General features: G+C 36.0%; 1 long non-coding RNA gene across 1 annotated transcript; it reads right to left on the bottom strand.

Annotated features, from left to right (window-relative positions):
* Positions 1–12,154: 12,154 nt before the first annotated feature.
* Positions 12,155–14,768, bottom strand: LOC147655522 (uncharacterized). Its single transcript, XR_015279484.1, has 3 exons — positions 14,671–14,768; positions 14,334–14,497; positions 12,155–13,085 (listed from the first exon to the last, which is right to left on the bottom strand). It is a non-coding gene; the product is annotated as an uncharacterized LOC147655522 (long non-coding RNA).
* Positions 14,769–15,002: the final 234 nt, after the last annotated feature.

Below are 15,002 nucleotides of genomic sequence, written 5' to 3'. Positions count from 1 at the left end.
TTCTATCCTTAAAAAAAAAGCAGAAACACTGCTTTACCTTCACTTGTGTCTGAAGACAAAGAAAACAAACACAAAAGTGTTTCTTCTTATGGCTGGGCAACCATATCCTGTATTAGTTGTGTTTACATAGGTGTTACACACACTTGGTAGCTTGACATCATCGAAGTGCTTGGGCCAAGCTCTCTTGTGTCCCTGGAGCACTGAACAGCACAGCCTTGGCCATGAGCAGCCAGGTGAGTGTATGCATCCACACCTGCACATTACAGATCTTTAGAGCAAAGGGTTGTTCCTCCCAAAGAGGAGCTGCTTCCAGGATCAACAGTCCAGGAGAGCTGCCTGGTCTTTCGTGTCATAGCTTTATACTTAAGTAGGTAAAGCTCATTCTGCTGTGTGCCAATGTGCTTTTGGGAATCTGACCGATGTAATAGACAGTAATGGGAGGTATGCAAGGGGAGGAAGATTAAAAGACAGCACCTCTGTAATCCACAGCAGCAAAGTTAATGAAATAAGAGTTTTAGATTTAAATTTCCAGGTCTCTGATTTTATAGAATGTTTTATTTTCTGTGTAACTGAGCTTCCAGGAAATAACTGCTCCAATTTCATATTGTCTTATATTTTCACCTCTTCTGTTTCTTTTTAAACTGAAATTTTGATGCAGCTGATTAAGTCATCAACTTTGTCTGCAAGCTACTGGGAAGAGCTGTTGTGCAGGATTTAATAATAGATATGATGACACCTAGTGGTAGTGAAAAATACTTAGCCTTAAAATAAAGACAAAATTCAATGTAGTTTAAATACCTACACATAAAGCAACCAAAAAGGTTGCCTCTGGTTATTCACTCATTTTAATAGAAAAAAAGTGCAGTGGTATTTCTACATTTTCATTTTACTGGGGAGAAAACAATAAATAAAACATTGTCCTCAGTACAGAAAATAAAATTCTTTGATTGAGATCCCTGTTTGTTTCCAGATCACAATAAGCTCTCAAAAAGGGTTGTGAGGAAAAACAGTTGTCACCATATGTATCTTTATCTCTCTGATGAGATATTAAGGCTTAACTGTCTTTCTTTCCTAAGGAAGTTAGTTCCACATCAATAAATAAAGATTACAGAATTTCCTCCTCTCTGATAAGTTACGTTACAGAACACAAAAAGACTTAGCAAAGGATTCCAAAGTTCTCTTTTATTTTTGTAACGTTAACTCTGAATATCATCAGACTACGAGATGCTTACAGTGCCTGCATAAACATGTACCCAATATTCAACTTTCCTAATTTTTCAAGGAGGTAATTAATAGGAAGTAATTAATAGATTACCATAAATAATCTAAAATAACTTCTATTATTCAATTATTTTAAATTTAAAGAAATTATCAAATGAATCAACACCTAAACATATAGGATTCTCAGATATCTCTGTATTATCTCTTAACATAAAACATAATTTCATGTAGCAAATAGCAGCTGGAACGTGAAAGAAAATGTAAATTATCAATGCATTTTAAACTCTGTAGCCTTAGGACTCTGCCAGCTTTATATTCTTGGCTATTCAAGTCTTTTACAAATGAAAATGACCAAAAAGAAGCCCTCCCTTTCTTATCTTTCTCCTATTTGATGGTGACACCTCTATTCTCCATAGGAATCTAAAATACCTTGCTTTGCCTATTCTGACTTTCCCTTCCCATTTGCATTCATTGTGCTTTAATCTCAAAAGTGTCTGATGTTTGGTAAGTGTAATAACAACACAGGAAAGGGAAAACCAAGGTATTCCAGCAGAAGGTGAGTGGTTATTAAACAATGGAATAAAGAATGAGCTATAAAATAAATAGAGTGATGCACAATTCCCATTTATGGAGTTCTGCTGTGTTTTATGTGATCAGAAGGCAACTAGAAATAAGAAATAAGTCCCCTCTTTGCATGCTGCATTTTTCATTAGACAGTGGATAATAAATCTGAGTTCATCCTAAAACCAGTAGAAAATAAGTTTTCTAAAAATATATGGAGGAAGGTACTACATAATAATATTTAGTGTACAGGTTCTGCAATGGATTTTCAAGTGTGACAAGAAATACACCATACTTTTCACAGGATGGTGCCACAGGCTCATACAGCCCAGGGAAAACGTGATATTCTGCATTGCTGTCATCCTGCCTTCTTTTTATAGACTACAAATCATTAGCTACAATTTTCTCCTGAAGACAAAGATACTTTTTCTCAATTTTTGCCATACACATCAATGTACAGAAGGCAGAAATAAAAAGACAATGGAATGATATCAAAATTTGCAGAGACAAAAAGTGGCACTGTCAAAATCAAAATTTGGCTCCTTTTCCCTATAAGTCCTTTTCCCTATACAAAAGCTATCTTTTCAGCAAGAAGAAATATAACACTTTTAGACCTTGAGAAAAATAAACACGGAAATATTTTTGTTTTCAAGAAGCCAGACAGTTTACCTTTAAAACTCTTGTTTGTTTGAATTATAGGTACACTCTAGTATAGATACATTCACCAATGAAGTAAATAACTAATCCTCAGTTCCAGGATAATGATTTTACTGAATAGAAAAACTAAAACCATATTCACTTTCTCCAGTCTCTGTTGCAGGTGAATCATTCAGAGATAATATATTTATGGAAGAATGCCTTTATTGTACCTTGAAAATGGCAAAGAAGGGAGAGTTGAAGCACTAAAGACTTAGGAGTCTAAAACACCAGTACCATATGGACTGCTGCAAAGAAAACAGTTCCACCCCAGTGAGACTCAGAGCAGTGCTAGAGATTTCTTCAGGAATTCAGCAGAAGGCATTAGGAGCACCTTCCAGGTAAGCTTTGTGATGCCAGGGCACAATATATTCTTACAGGCCTGATGACAGGAACTGTTTCTTTACACATTAATACCTTACCTGGATTTTTGTGAGTTAAGTGTATGCAGCTACATTAAATTAAAGTCATTATAATGACTAATTTTAAACTGAGACACACAGATACACTGCATCAAAACCTGTATTTTGAGAGTGGAGAGTCCTGACCGTCTGCAAGTGTCACAAGGTAATATACTTTACAGAAGGCTTTGGAAAAGGAAAGCAGAAAGTCCTGAACAGAAACATTCTGGAACATGTTCTAGTTTCTATGTCCAGAAAGCTGGAGAAAAGGGGGTTAAATTTCTTCTGTGTGTCTATCTAGAGATATTGCTAGAAATACAGATATGGATGTAGATAAATTTGGAGAGATATTGGCATTGATTATTTAATAATAAAAGAAACAAGTTATCTTTGCAGCCCAATCACCCAATAACATCCACCCCCAAAAAAAGACTCACTTCTAATTCTCACAAGAATCACTTCTAATTCTGTCAGTGGACTACAGACAGAACCTGTTCTCACTGACACAAAGGACAGCCCAAACTGATAGTTGCTTTATATATTTAACATCCATGAGTCATCATGTGGAAGGACAGGATGCAAGAGAGTGCTGCAGTATGAAATGTAAATCCAAAACTTTGTATTCACAAGAAGAGCTCCAGTAGAATTTAGCTGGAATTTAGCTATCAGAGCTCCAGGTTAGGAACATAAAGACTGCGTATCTATTTATAAATATTTGGATCTCTCTGTTGAATTAAGTTAGGCATAGTTTTATTTTACTTAATCAAACCTGTATGGTATAGTAAAATTGGAGCAGTCAGATATCTTAAAATTCTTTCGACATTTTATGTATAAAGCCAAAATTATGTTTTGTGTTTCTTATTTGTCTGTTACTAGCAGTAAATTAGTGAAATGCAAACAGTCTACTCAGGCAAATTTCTTCATTATTATAATTAGTTTCTCAAGGTATCAATTCAGTTGACAGTTTCAAAGATTTATGTTGCAGCCTAATAAATAATCCTGGTAAGACCATTGATGACGTTGCAAGCAATAAGAAAAAAAATCTTTCATATTTAATGAGAATAGTTTTCAATTAGATAGCTCAAAATAAAGAGAGATATACTGATCTTAAACCTATTGATATTGATAATTATAATCTATGAATTACATATTCCTTTGTACTGTTAACTGCATATTCCAAGTGCATTTATTTTATTGAGGGAAATGGAGGCAGGCCTTTCAAAGGCATTAATTTAGGAACACAAAATATTCAGTTGGAAACTCATTTGTTTACATTTTTGTTTGCCAGCTTTTTCCCATTAATGAGTTGAAATCTTTTCAGATTAGTTTTCTGGGAAATTTCATTAGTGTTTATAAACAGATCGTGTTTACAAGGGAGCAGGATGTGTGAAAGCGAGACTGTGCCCATCCTGCATTTTCCATTTTTCCTTGTCCATTCCCATCTACTTTTAACACTGCCCATTCTCTTGCTCTCAATCTCCTGTAAGAACATGTCCTCCTCTCACAGAATGGATCCCAGAGGTAATTTTAACACACTGATTTATATTTCAGAGGTTTGCATATCTCATTTCTACAAAACAATACTACAGCAAGATGGAAATCTTTGAATGGGCCCCAGCCAAACAGAAATCCCAAAGATCAACTTAGAAACTATCATTTCTAACCCATCTGCATCTCAAAAGAGTCATGTGCTTAAGGAAGCAGTATTTCTTCATTTGAAGATTGAAGTACAAAGAAGGAAATGAAGATTCCTCATAGGATATCACTAGAGTAAAATCAAAGTCAGGATCTTGAAAATAAATATCTCAGGAAACAATTGGGGGTTTGTGGCAGAAGCAGTAAATTCAGTGAAATACATGGGAAATAATTCTAAGAACTCTTCCTCATCCATTGATACAAATAATGACACTCTTTCTCCTGTCACTGTCAGTAAAGGTACATTATGGAAATTTAGAGTTGCATAAAAGATAGATTTGTGGTAATTATAATCTCTGGTGATGTTTGAAAACAATGATTTTTTATGTTTAATTGACATTTTCTGGAAAGGTAGCAAAACCAGAACATATTTCAGAGTACTGCATATTTTTTTATCAGATCACTCAGTTTCCTCTGTTTTAACTTTGGGGTTTTTTTTAAACAGGAAGACATGATGAAAAACACTTCTCCAAAATGACCCAGGGAAATATTTTTTCTCCCTTCTTAAATATACACACTGTTTGAATATGAGTAAGACTATTCAAATATATCTTATATAAAATTGAAACACTGTGTGGACTAAAGTATTGTCTCAAAAGCACATATGAATTTCACTCTTACATTATATAAAATCAGTGTTTTAGATATGTGTAACACCAGAAAATCTGATTGTCTCCTTAAAGGAAAAATTAATAATTGGTACGCAAACAATTCTGTCTCCAAGTTTCTCAGCCCATTATTTTTGCATTTCCAGTGCAGGTTGCACAGCAGTGAAACAATCAGCAGCAAGCGAACACAATGCCTTAATTTTCATCAAAACAACAAATGCAGCACATAAAAGCTAAAAACATCTACTGAAACTACCTAGTGTGGTGGGCTGGGAATAAATAAATAAGAAAAGAATACTCAGAGCAGTGCACCATACTGTTCCACACAAATTTCTTTGGTCTCCTTTTGCATGCGTCATGCCATCCATAGATGCCCATATCCTTTGTTATAGTTACAGGAACAAAAGTACACATTAGGTTGATCTAGTTTTTAGTAGGACTAGTGACATACATATCTCACATATGACAAACAACATGTAATAATTCACTTTTATATCAGAACTTTGTTTTCAACCTCTAGATCTCAGTCCTAAAGCACTGGCAAGCTGGTCCGTAAGGAATTGAGAAATACAAGCCTAGGCTTAAATTTAATAGACCTACATTGAAACTTCCACTGGGAAGTGTTTCTGTGTCCACAGATTAAATGAAAGCTTCATAATGACTGGTCTGCTCAGGTAAAAACACAACAAGTGAAATCACTAGTGTAGAACAAAAACAGGGCTGCACAAAGGGATATAAAATGCTGTTCATATTACAAATGACAGATTCAAGGGCCTGATGTTTGATATTTACATGTACTTTTTGTATAGCACCAACTAGACTGCCTCATAATTAAAGACAACTCCCATGAGGTAGAAAGTAATTGCTCATTTGTAAATGAGGTACTTCTGGATCAAGAAGTGATTAAAATATTTATATTGCACAGCTTGTTCAATTCACTCATATAATCAGATTAATTTACTTTAATTCACCATGCATCAACATTTACATGGTTTTTCTCAAAAAAATGGTACTTGAAATAAAATAACTTTTTATTACCTATTTTGGAGCTTAATAATATCAGTGTGTGGGGTGGATAGATGGCTACTGCCTCATTAGCATTTGTTATTTACTCTATAAGCATTATGTTGTGTACTGGACATGAAAAATTTATAGGTACTTATGATAAAATAAATTTCAGTCTGGAATCTTCAGAGAATACTGTTTGAATTAATGAAGATTCACTAATAACAAGTATGGTATTATTATGTGAGTCCAGAGGAAAAAAAAATTACTTATTTTCCTTCTTTCATCAAATCAAAGTGTTCACATCTGAAGGTTTTGTAAAACCTGATATTCTTCTCTGACCTTTATTTATAAACTAAAATCTCTGCTCTGCTGTGATTTCTGTTGTTTTCTCTCCCAAAGTATTTGAGACAATAAATTAACTGGAATATAAGTCTAAAAACTCACTTTATGCCTGGAAGTCCTCTCAACACTATTTTATATATATATATATTTATATATTTATATATATATATATATATATATACTTTATACATATACATACATACATATACATATATATACATATGTACACACACATATATATATACCTACATACAGATATATATATTTGCATGTGTGTGTATATATACATATATATATTTGTGTGTGTGTGTGAGTATGTACAGGTATATGTATATGTGTGTGTGTGTGTATATATATATATATATATATATATATATATATGTAAGCATTCAAATAGTGTGCACTGTATTTGTCAGTTTTAGGGGCTGTAAATACCTTGTTTGTGATACAAAGTTCCCAGATTCCCAAGGTGGAACTTCCATAAGTGTCACTAAAGTGTCTGACAATCTGCTGTAGACACATTTTCTCTGCACGATGGACAGATCTGCCTGATGTGGAACTTGTCCAGAGTTCAGAGCAGCCTCCACAGCCAGCCCAGGATGGGTAAAGGCTCAGATTTTAACTAATTGGTTTAATATAATCAAGCATGTTTATCCAGCTTTGCTGTAGCAAGGTAGATGCAGCCTCTACTAAGGGTACTGAGAGTGTCATTACCAAGGAACCCTACCAGATCTAGAGACTTTGCATCTGTCTAGAGACTTAACTGTCTTTCAACACTATGTTGACATGGACATACAGGCAAAAGCAGTGAAAAAGGAATTCTGGGCAAGCTGAAGGCACTTTGTTTTCTGATGTAGCCTATCCTTGTTCCCATGGAAGAAAGCACTATCAATACATGAATCATGGAAGAGCAGACTCTTTAGTCTCTGTTTATAGGACAAACCAGAATATCAAGGTTTAGACTTCCTGCAGACTCAATAAGCTGACTAAAAAAAAAATATTTATAAAGGCTCTGGCTTTAAACCCACAAGATAATATCCAAAAACCTTTATTGACCATCAGATTATACTGAGACTTAATGCCTCCAGTTAGGAAAAATTATTGTTGCTAATCTCCAAGCTACTACTGTGACACTATTATAAGAAATAAAATATATGCTCAATAAAGATTAAAAAATACATATTTCTAGAGTCAAAAAAGTTGCTTTCAAACAAAAAAATACTCTAATCTTTTACCTTATTTATCATATATGATCAATTTGATCCATAGAGATTCATTAGATAACTGAAGACACAACTTTGGAACAAATCAAAACATATCTTTTACGTTTTATTGCATCTATTTTACACCCCAATTTGTCTGATAATTTATTACACATTTTTGGGTAAATTATATTAAAACCTCATTTATATTTCTCATTAGCCAGATGTACACCAATATTTTCACTGAAGTGACATCAGATGATTCCAATGATTGTATTATTACCGGAACCTAACTTCTCACAATGCCAATAGAACATCTAAATAGGAACCCATATGGGCTAAGCTAATGAAAATGGCTTGTCTCTTTTATCTTTCTTTATCAGCAAAAACCAGTTTTTCAAGTATGATTATACTTGACATTAGATACAGTTAAGTCAACATAAATTCTTGGTACAAATTTTTTTTGCTGTATCCTTCTGCAAGGAATCCTGAAGAACGCGATCATACTAATAAATCATTATTACTTTAACTTTTGCTTTCAGAAATTTGCTAGCTCAGTTAGTCAGTTTTCCAAGCGTGTTCCAAAAGATCTGACTCACAAGTCAAAGATTACAACCTGCACGAAACCTGTGGATATGTTTGTCCTTGATTTGCATATCAAATGGTCCATAAACTGGCTAACATGCAAACCAAGACTGAGAAAGGGAACAAGTGTACTGGGGATTAATTAGAATGTGAGTGAACGAGAAGTATATAATTGTTTTCCCCTCAATCAATAGAAAATATGATACATGGGAATTTCGAACTCTTGGCTTTACAGACTTTGCCAGCACTTTGGATAAACAAACTCAAAGTAACAATAGTTTTGTGAAGCAATTTTAAAGCAAATGTTAAATGAAATCTCTGGGTTATAGTATTTATTTGCCTTCTCTTTCAATGCAGATGGATGATGTTCAGTGGACAGCTTAGGGCAGGGCATCTTCACTGAGTCTTGCTGCCCTCAGGAAAGGAACAGAACTGTGTTAAGTTCAGTTCTATCACACACAGGCTGCCTACAGTGTCTGCCTGCATAAAAGATAGCAAAACAGACACTTCTTTGGTATCAAACTAAATGATACCTCCTAAGAGACTTCGTGGTGGTTTGTTAAAAAATAGAGGAAAAAAATTAGGTTAGAGAAGGTACTTGCCAAAACAAAAGCCTACCATGTCTCTCAGACCAGCAAAGGGCTTTATGGTCACCGTTAGCATTTTCACCTCTAGGCATAGTTCTTAAACTTCTGGCACAAAAATTCACAAAAAAAAAAAAAAAAAGTCCATAATCAAATGTTATGAGACCTCAGTGAAAACAGTCTCTGGAAAGAATTGCAAGGGAATTTGAAACTACAGAACAGAAGCAATAGTAAATAAAGACATGGTTTTAGTATAAAGAAATAAATAAATTCTTTATTGCTATGCTTTGCAATAATTAAGGCTGAAGTTATTACTCTAAAGATTTGGCCATATTTATTCTGTTTCCTCAGGATTTTTGCTTGCTATAGTTAACTGTACCTTTGATCATTAGGTACTACTAATCCTTAACAAAAATAACAGCAGAAACTTGTCCACAGAAAAGCAGCCACAAGCTGATTTCCTCTTTATAATGTTTCAGGAAGAAAAATAAACAAACTAAAAATCTCCTCATAAATATCTATGTATAATATTCTTTATAGGAGGTAGATCTTTTGCTATAAAGCCAAAACAGGAAGTTTTTCGAAGTGTAATTCTTAGCCCTTGTGCAACTTCTTCAACAGAATCTCACACAAACATGGCTTTCACATTTATTTAGAGCATCTGTGTTGTTCTGGTCAGGAAACAGGATTTTCACAGAATCATGGAACCACAGAAAATTCAGACTGGAAGGGAGTTTGTGAGCTCCTGCTCAGAGCAGGGCCAGCTCTGAGTTCAGACCTGGTTGCCCAGGGCTTTGTCCCAGAGGAAAACCTCCAAAACTGCAGCTTCTTTGGGCAGCCTAACCCATTGCTGAGCTGTCCTTAAGGTGACGAAATTTCTCTTTGTATCCAACAGGAACGTCTCTTGGCCCAGTTTGTAGCCATTGTCCCTCTTCTTCCCACTGCACAATTGAGAAAGGTCAGGCTCCATCTCTTGATAACACACCTGAAAGGATCTGGGAGTCTGCTCTTAAAGCCATCTTTGCTTCAGATCTTGTCTCTCAGCATGATCACACAGGACAAGTTCTCCCACTGTCTCCATCCTGAGGATCCTCTCCTGAATACACTCTTATTTGTTGATGTCTTCCTTCCTATCAGGGGACAAAAACCGAACAAAGAGTTGTGGATTTGACCTAATGAGTAGAGGATAAATTTCTGCCTGTATCTCCTGGCCATGGTCCTGTTCATACAGACCAGAGAGATGCTGGTCCTTTTGCTGGCTCAGGTTCATCTCACTGTTCACCACAGATTTCCCAGAGCTGCTCCCAGTCTGTCTCTTTGCCACCTGTTGCCAATACAGGAACTCTTCTGCCCCAGGACTACCACTTCACACTTGTCCTTGCTCAAATTCATAAGATTCCTGCACATCCATTCCTCTAGCTTGTCCAGGCCTCTTTAGGTGTGTCCCTGCCCCGAAGCACATCACACTTGTCTCCCCTGAGTTTGGTTTTGTCTACACACTTGATGAGTGTGCGCTCCACTGCCTCTTCCAATTCACCGGTAATATCAGGCCCAGCATGGCCAGCCAGGCAAGGGAGGGGATTGTCCTGCTCTGCTCTGAGCTGGGGCAGCCTCACCTCCAGTGCTGGGGGCAGTTCAGGGTGACACAGTAAAAGAAAGATATAAAATTATTAGACAGCATCTAAGTTAGGGCTACAAAGACAGTGGAAGGTCTGACAGGACACCGTACGAGGAGCAGCTGAGGTCACCTGGTCTGTTCAGCCTGGAGAAGGCTGAGGACAGACTTCACTGCATGCACAACTTCCTGGTGAGAGGAGGAGGAGGGGCAGGCACTGGTCCCTTCTCTGTGGTGACCAGGGACAAGACCTGAGGGAACATCGTGAAGCTGTTTCAGGGGAGGTTTAGGTTGGATATTAAGACAAGTTTCTGTGCTCAGAGGGTGCTTGGCTACTGGAACAGGCTCCCAAAGGAAGTTGTCACAGCCCCAAGCCTGACAGAGCTTAAGATGTGTTTGGAAAATACTCTTGGGCACAAAGTGTGACTTTTGAGGCCATCCTGTGCAGGAGCTGGGCTTTGATGACTCTTGAGGGTCCCTTCCAGCTCAGGCTATTCTCTGATTCTGTGAGTCATTTCATTACTTTTGTCACAAAGGGAGACTCGTGTTGTTACAATTAAGTTTGGATTCAAATTAAGCTGCTAGAATCCACATAACCTTCATGTTACGGTCGGGGGTTTTCAAATTATGAGCACAGAATTTCTTGTCTTATTTTGATGTGAGGTTTATGTTTTGCATATTATTCTATCTTGATATAAGTAGTAAAAAGACTGCAGCTCCATTTTTTTTTTCAGCAGCCTCTATTTATAGAGAAGGTTTGAAATAAATTAAACATCTGTTCATTTGCACATGCATTAATTAATAAGAATAACTTTTTAATAAGAATTTTTTTTCAAATTTTCCACTGAGGCTAAATATTTAGAGCATACCATATCAATGAAAATGTAATTCTCCATTATGGAGACATTCTATATGTCTCATATGTGATAGAGACATTCTCATTCCTTTCTTTCCAGGGATGTTACAGAGCAAAGAAATTCTAAATTTTAGTGCAGATTTCAACTCTGTGATAAATACTAATTTTTCACACCCACTTTAAAAATATCTTTTTTTTCAATAAAATTTCCTGTTTGGTGTCTTCTTTTTCTACCCATGGAGTACTTAGCACAGGTCCAGATAAAACATATGGATGGATGCTCTTCTTTCCTTTATATTTCTTTTTTCCCCAAGACTGCATTCCACACATATACACATACATATCTCAACAGTCATAAACACTTAACTAGAGATTAATCTTGCACCTCAGCTCTCTGAACAACTCCAGTTCATCAATGAGCTGGAAATAATATCTATGTTCCTAATGTAGAGGATCCTGGTTTTTATTAATTAATTAGTGACAACTGAATGCGTGGAGAGAAATCAGTTCCTATAGACAAAAGTTGTTGACCCTAGAGGAGAAAATTATATTTAAAACTGGGAAGACAAAGATTCTTGGTTTCTGAAGGAGGTACTGATTTTAGTACATTTTTTATCATTGTACTTAATGAAAAATATATCATACTTAATGAGAAGTTCAAAAAGAAAATCCATGCACATAAACACAAACATACAAAAGAAAAATAAAAACCTTACAGAAAGTTAAAAATTACATAGTTTCCCAGAAGTAATGAGATGCTTCTGGAAAGGGCTCTTCAGATTTCTCTAAGATCTTCTAGTTGCCAAAGACACACACAATATTTTTCATTATTAGCCCTTCAGTACAGAGGAAAGAATCATGTTCTTTGCAGTCACATAAAAAAGTGGAATTTTGAGCAAATAATTTAGATCAGTAAAAGGAAGGAAAGAAGGATGGAGAGCTTACAGTGATGCACAATTATCAGAGTGAAAGTGCTATGAACCCATCTGTCAGGATTCTTAAAAAAAGTGCTAGTGAAAACTGATTTAAGGAGGGAAGGAGGCATGAAGAATAAGAAAAACAGAATGCTTGAACATATGTGTTCCTGCATTCCACCTGGTCATGCTTAATCTGCATTGTTTCACACTCATCAAAACAAGACAAGCAGGTGCAAACTGTGGAGTATTATTTGGGCATCTTGTTGATTCAGTAATATCATCAGTTTTCCAAGCAGTAAACAAAACATTTCCTATAACACTCTACCACTGAAAAGCAGTATATTTTTCATTTGAATTCCCAAATGTGGACAAGAGATGTCATCCCAGCTGTTTTTTCCCTACTTTAGCTTTCAAAAATACAGACTTTTAGTGCCATAAATGGAGGAGTACATTTTTCAAAACATTTTCTTAAACCACATTGCTGCACTCTTCAATTATTATTATTAAGTGGGACTTTCAAAAGCCTTCACAGAAGTTAGAACAATAGCTCCAGAGAGGTTTAAACAAAGCAGTACTTTTAGTCTATATCTCTATATATTTTAACCCTTTCAATATTTAAGGGAATTTATGAATAAATATATGGTTATGGCAAGTCCCTTAAATCACATTGTTAAGAGTGACTCACTCTTACTCATAGAAGAAAACAATGTGACTGAATTCTGAGTTCTGGAAAATCATCTTTTGCTGTCTTGCAGGCATTTATTGACTTCCATCCTCTAGTTGAATTTCTCCATCTGCAAAATGAAGATAGTGATAGGTAGCTGTTGTGTATCTCGCTGGCATGCAGAGGAGACTTTTAATTGCTTTAAGATTATTTAATCACTGAAAATGGTGATGAAACTACCATTAACATTAATGACTGGAATATACATAGAAACTGTATTTCATGGGGTTTTAGGAGCCATTATGAAGCATTCCAATGAGTCCTCTGTTTTAGCCTGTAAAAAATACCTCTATCTTATCTACTTTTTGAAACCTCACATAGTAGTCTGTTCTATTATTTAGCTGTCCTTGTAAGCAGGAATTTTCTCCCAATTTCTGAAATTAATAATTTCTTCAATAACTCAAGTTAATTATATCTGGATGAGAAGAAAACTTCTTTGCATTTACAAATACTTTGTAAACAGAGTGTTTCCTCTAACCTTACATATTTCTATCCCTCCTGTTCTGTCATGCTAGGAAGAGTTCCTTGTAAGTATCTCTATTAAAAATGTTGACATGGCAATTCTAGGGCAGACAACTAATAAAAAAAAAATATTATTTCTCTTTTCTTAAAAATGGCCTTTTACATCAACTAAGTTGTTTTGGCTCGAATACCATATTTGAATAGATAAAACACCAAGATCAGTTATCTCCCCTCTCCTAGTAGGATTTTCCTGGCTATTTTAGATTTGATATTTGCTGGGGACGGAAGACCAGGTTGACTTAAAAGATATACTGCTTACCATTATTGAATTTCATCATGTTACTTTGAGGCCATATCCTCACTTGTAAAATCCTCTTTTAATTCAAAATTTATCCTTCTCAAGCACTTGGATCTTCCCTACTATATTAGAAAATTCTTTATTTGATTACCATAGCCTTTAATACAAATTCTGTGTAGTTCCAAGTCCAAAACATATCTCCAAGGGTTCACACAGTAAATCCTCTCAGTTTTAGAGTAAGTTTTCACTGAATTATGGGGAAGTTTTGTTGGAAAGAAGAGACTTGTTAAAGCCAAGGAAGCACTGGCTGGATACCCTTAATAGGCTCTGTATATGCAAAATCCACCAATTTGCAGAAGATTACTATTATTTCAGATAAAAAAAACCTGGAAAACAACTGAAGGCAGGGCTTTTGGGCTATATTGGCACCATTGTGCTGGTTTAGGCTCATGTAATTTTCTTCACAGTAATTGGTATGGGGCTATGTTTTCATTTTGAGAAATCAAAAAATGAAGTGAGAACAGGGTTGATAGCACAGTGATGATTTTAGTTACTTACTGCTGAGCAGCACTTAGAATTAAAGCCTTTTCTGCTTCTTGTACTTGTACAGCGAGTGGGCTGGGGGTGCACCAGGAGCTGGGAGAGGACACATGTGGGATAGCTTACCCCAGCTGACCAAAGGAACGTTCCATAACACATGGCATCATGTTCAGCATATAGATCTGGAGGAAGAAAATGACGAAAAAGGAACATTCAGGATGCTGGCTGTCTTCCCAAGTCACCATTAGAGGTGATGGAGTCCTTTCCTGGGAATGGCTGAGCACCTCCCTACACATGGGAAGTGGTGAATGAAGTCCTCATTTTGCCTTGCTTGCATACACAGCTTTTGCTTTACCTCTTAAATGGTCTTTATTAGGAAACATGAATTTTCTCACTTTTTCTCCTCTGGTTCTCCCTCCCACCTCACCAGGGGTAGTGAGCAAGTGGCTGTGTGGGGCTTAGTTCCTGGCTGGGGTTAAAACACACTTATCACACCATCTGCATGCAATTCACTGATAAGACAATTCCTAAAATACAACCAGAATCCAAAGAGACCTAGCAAGGACAAGGAAAGGAAAGAAACCTGAGTCTCTCACTGATGTGAGAGAGATAACTCCTATAGTTTGGAAGCATGTGCCAGATGAAGTATGTTCCTTTGAAAGAAACTCTGCTGTTTGGCCTGATAGA

This window comes from Cyanistes caeruleus, chromosome 1, assembly GCF_971803275.1.
Source record: "Cyanistes caeruleus chromosome 1, bCyaCae1.hap1.1, whole genome shotgun sequence".
Taxonomy (NCBI): domain Eukaryota; kingdom Metazoa; phylum Chordata; class Aves; order Passeriformes; family Paridae; genus Cyanistes; species Cyanistes caeruleus.
This window is presented reverse-complemented; position numbering and strand designations above follow the sequence as displayed.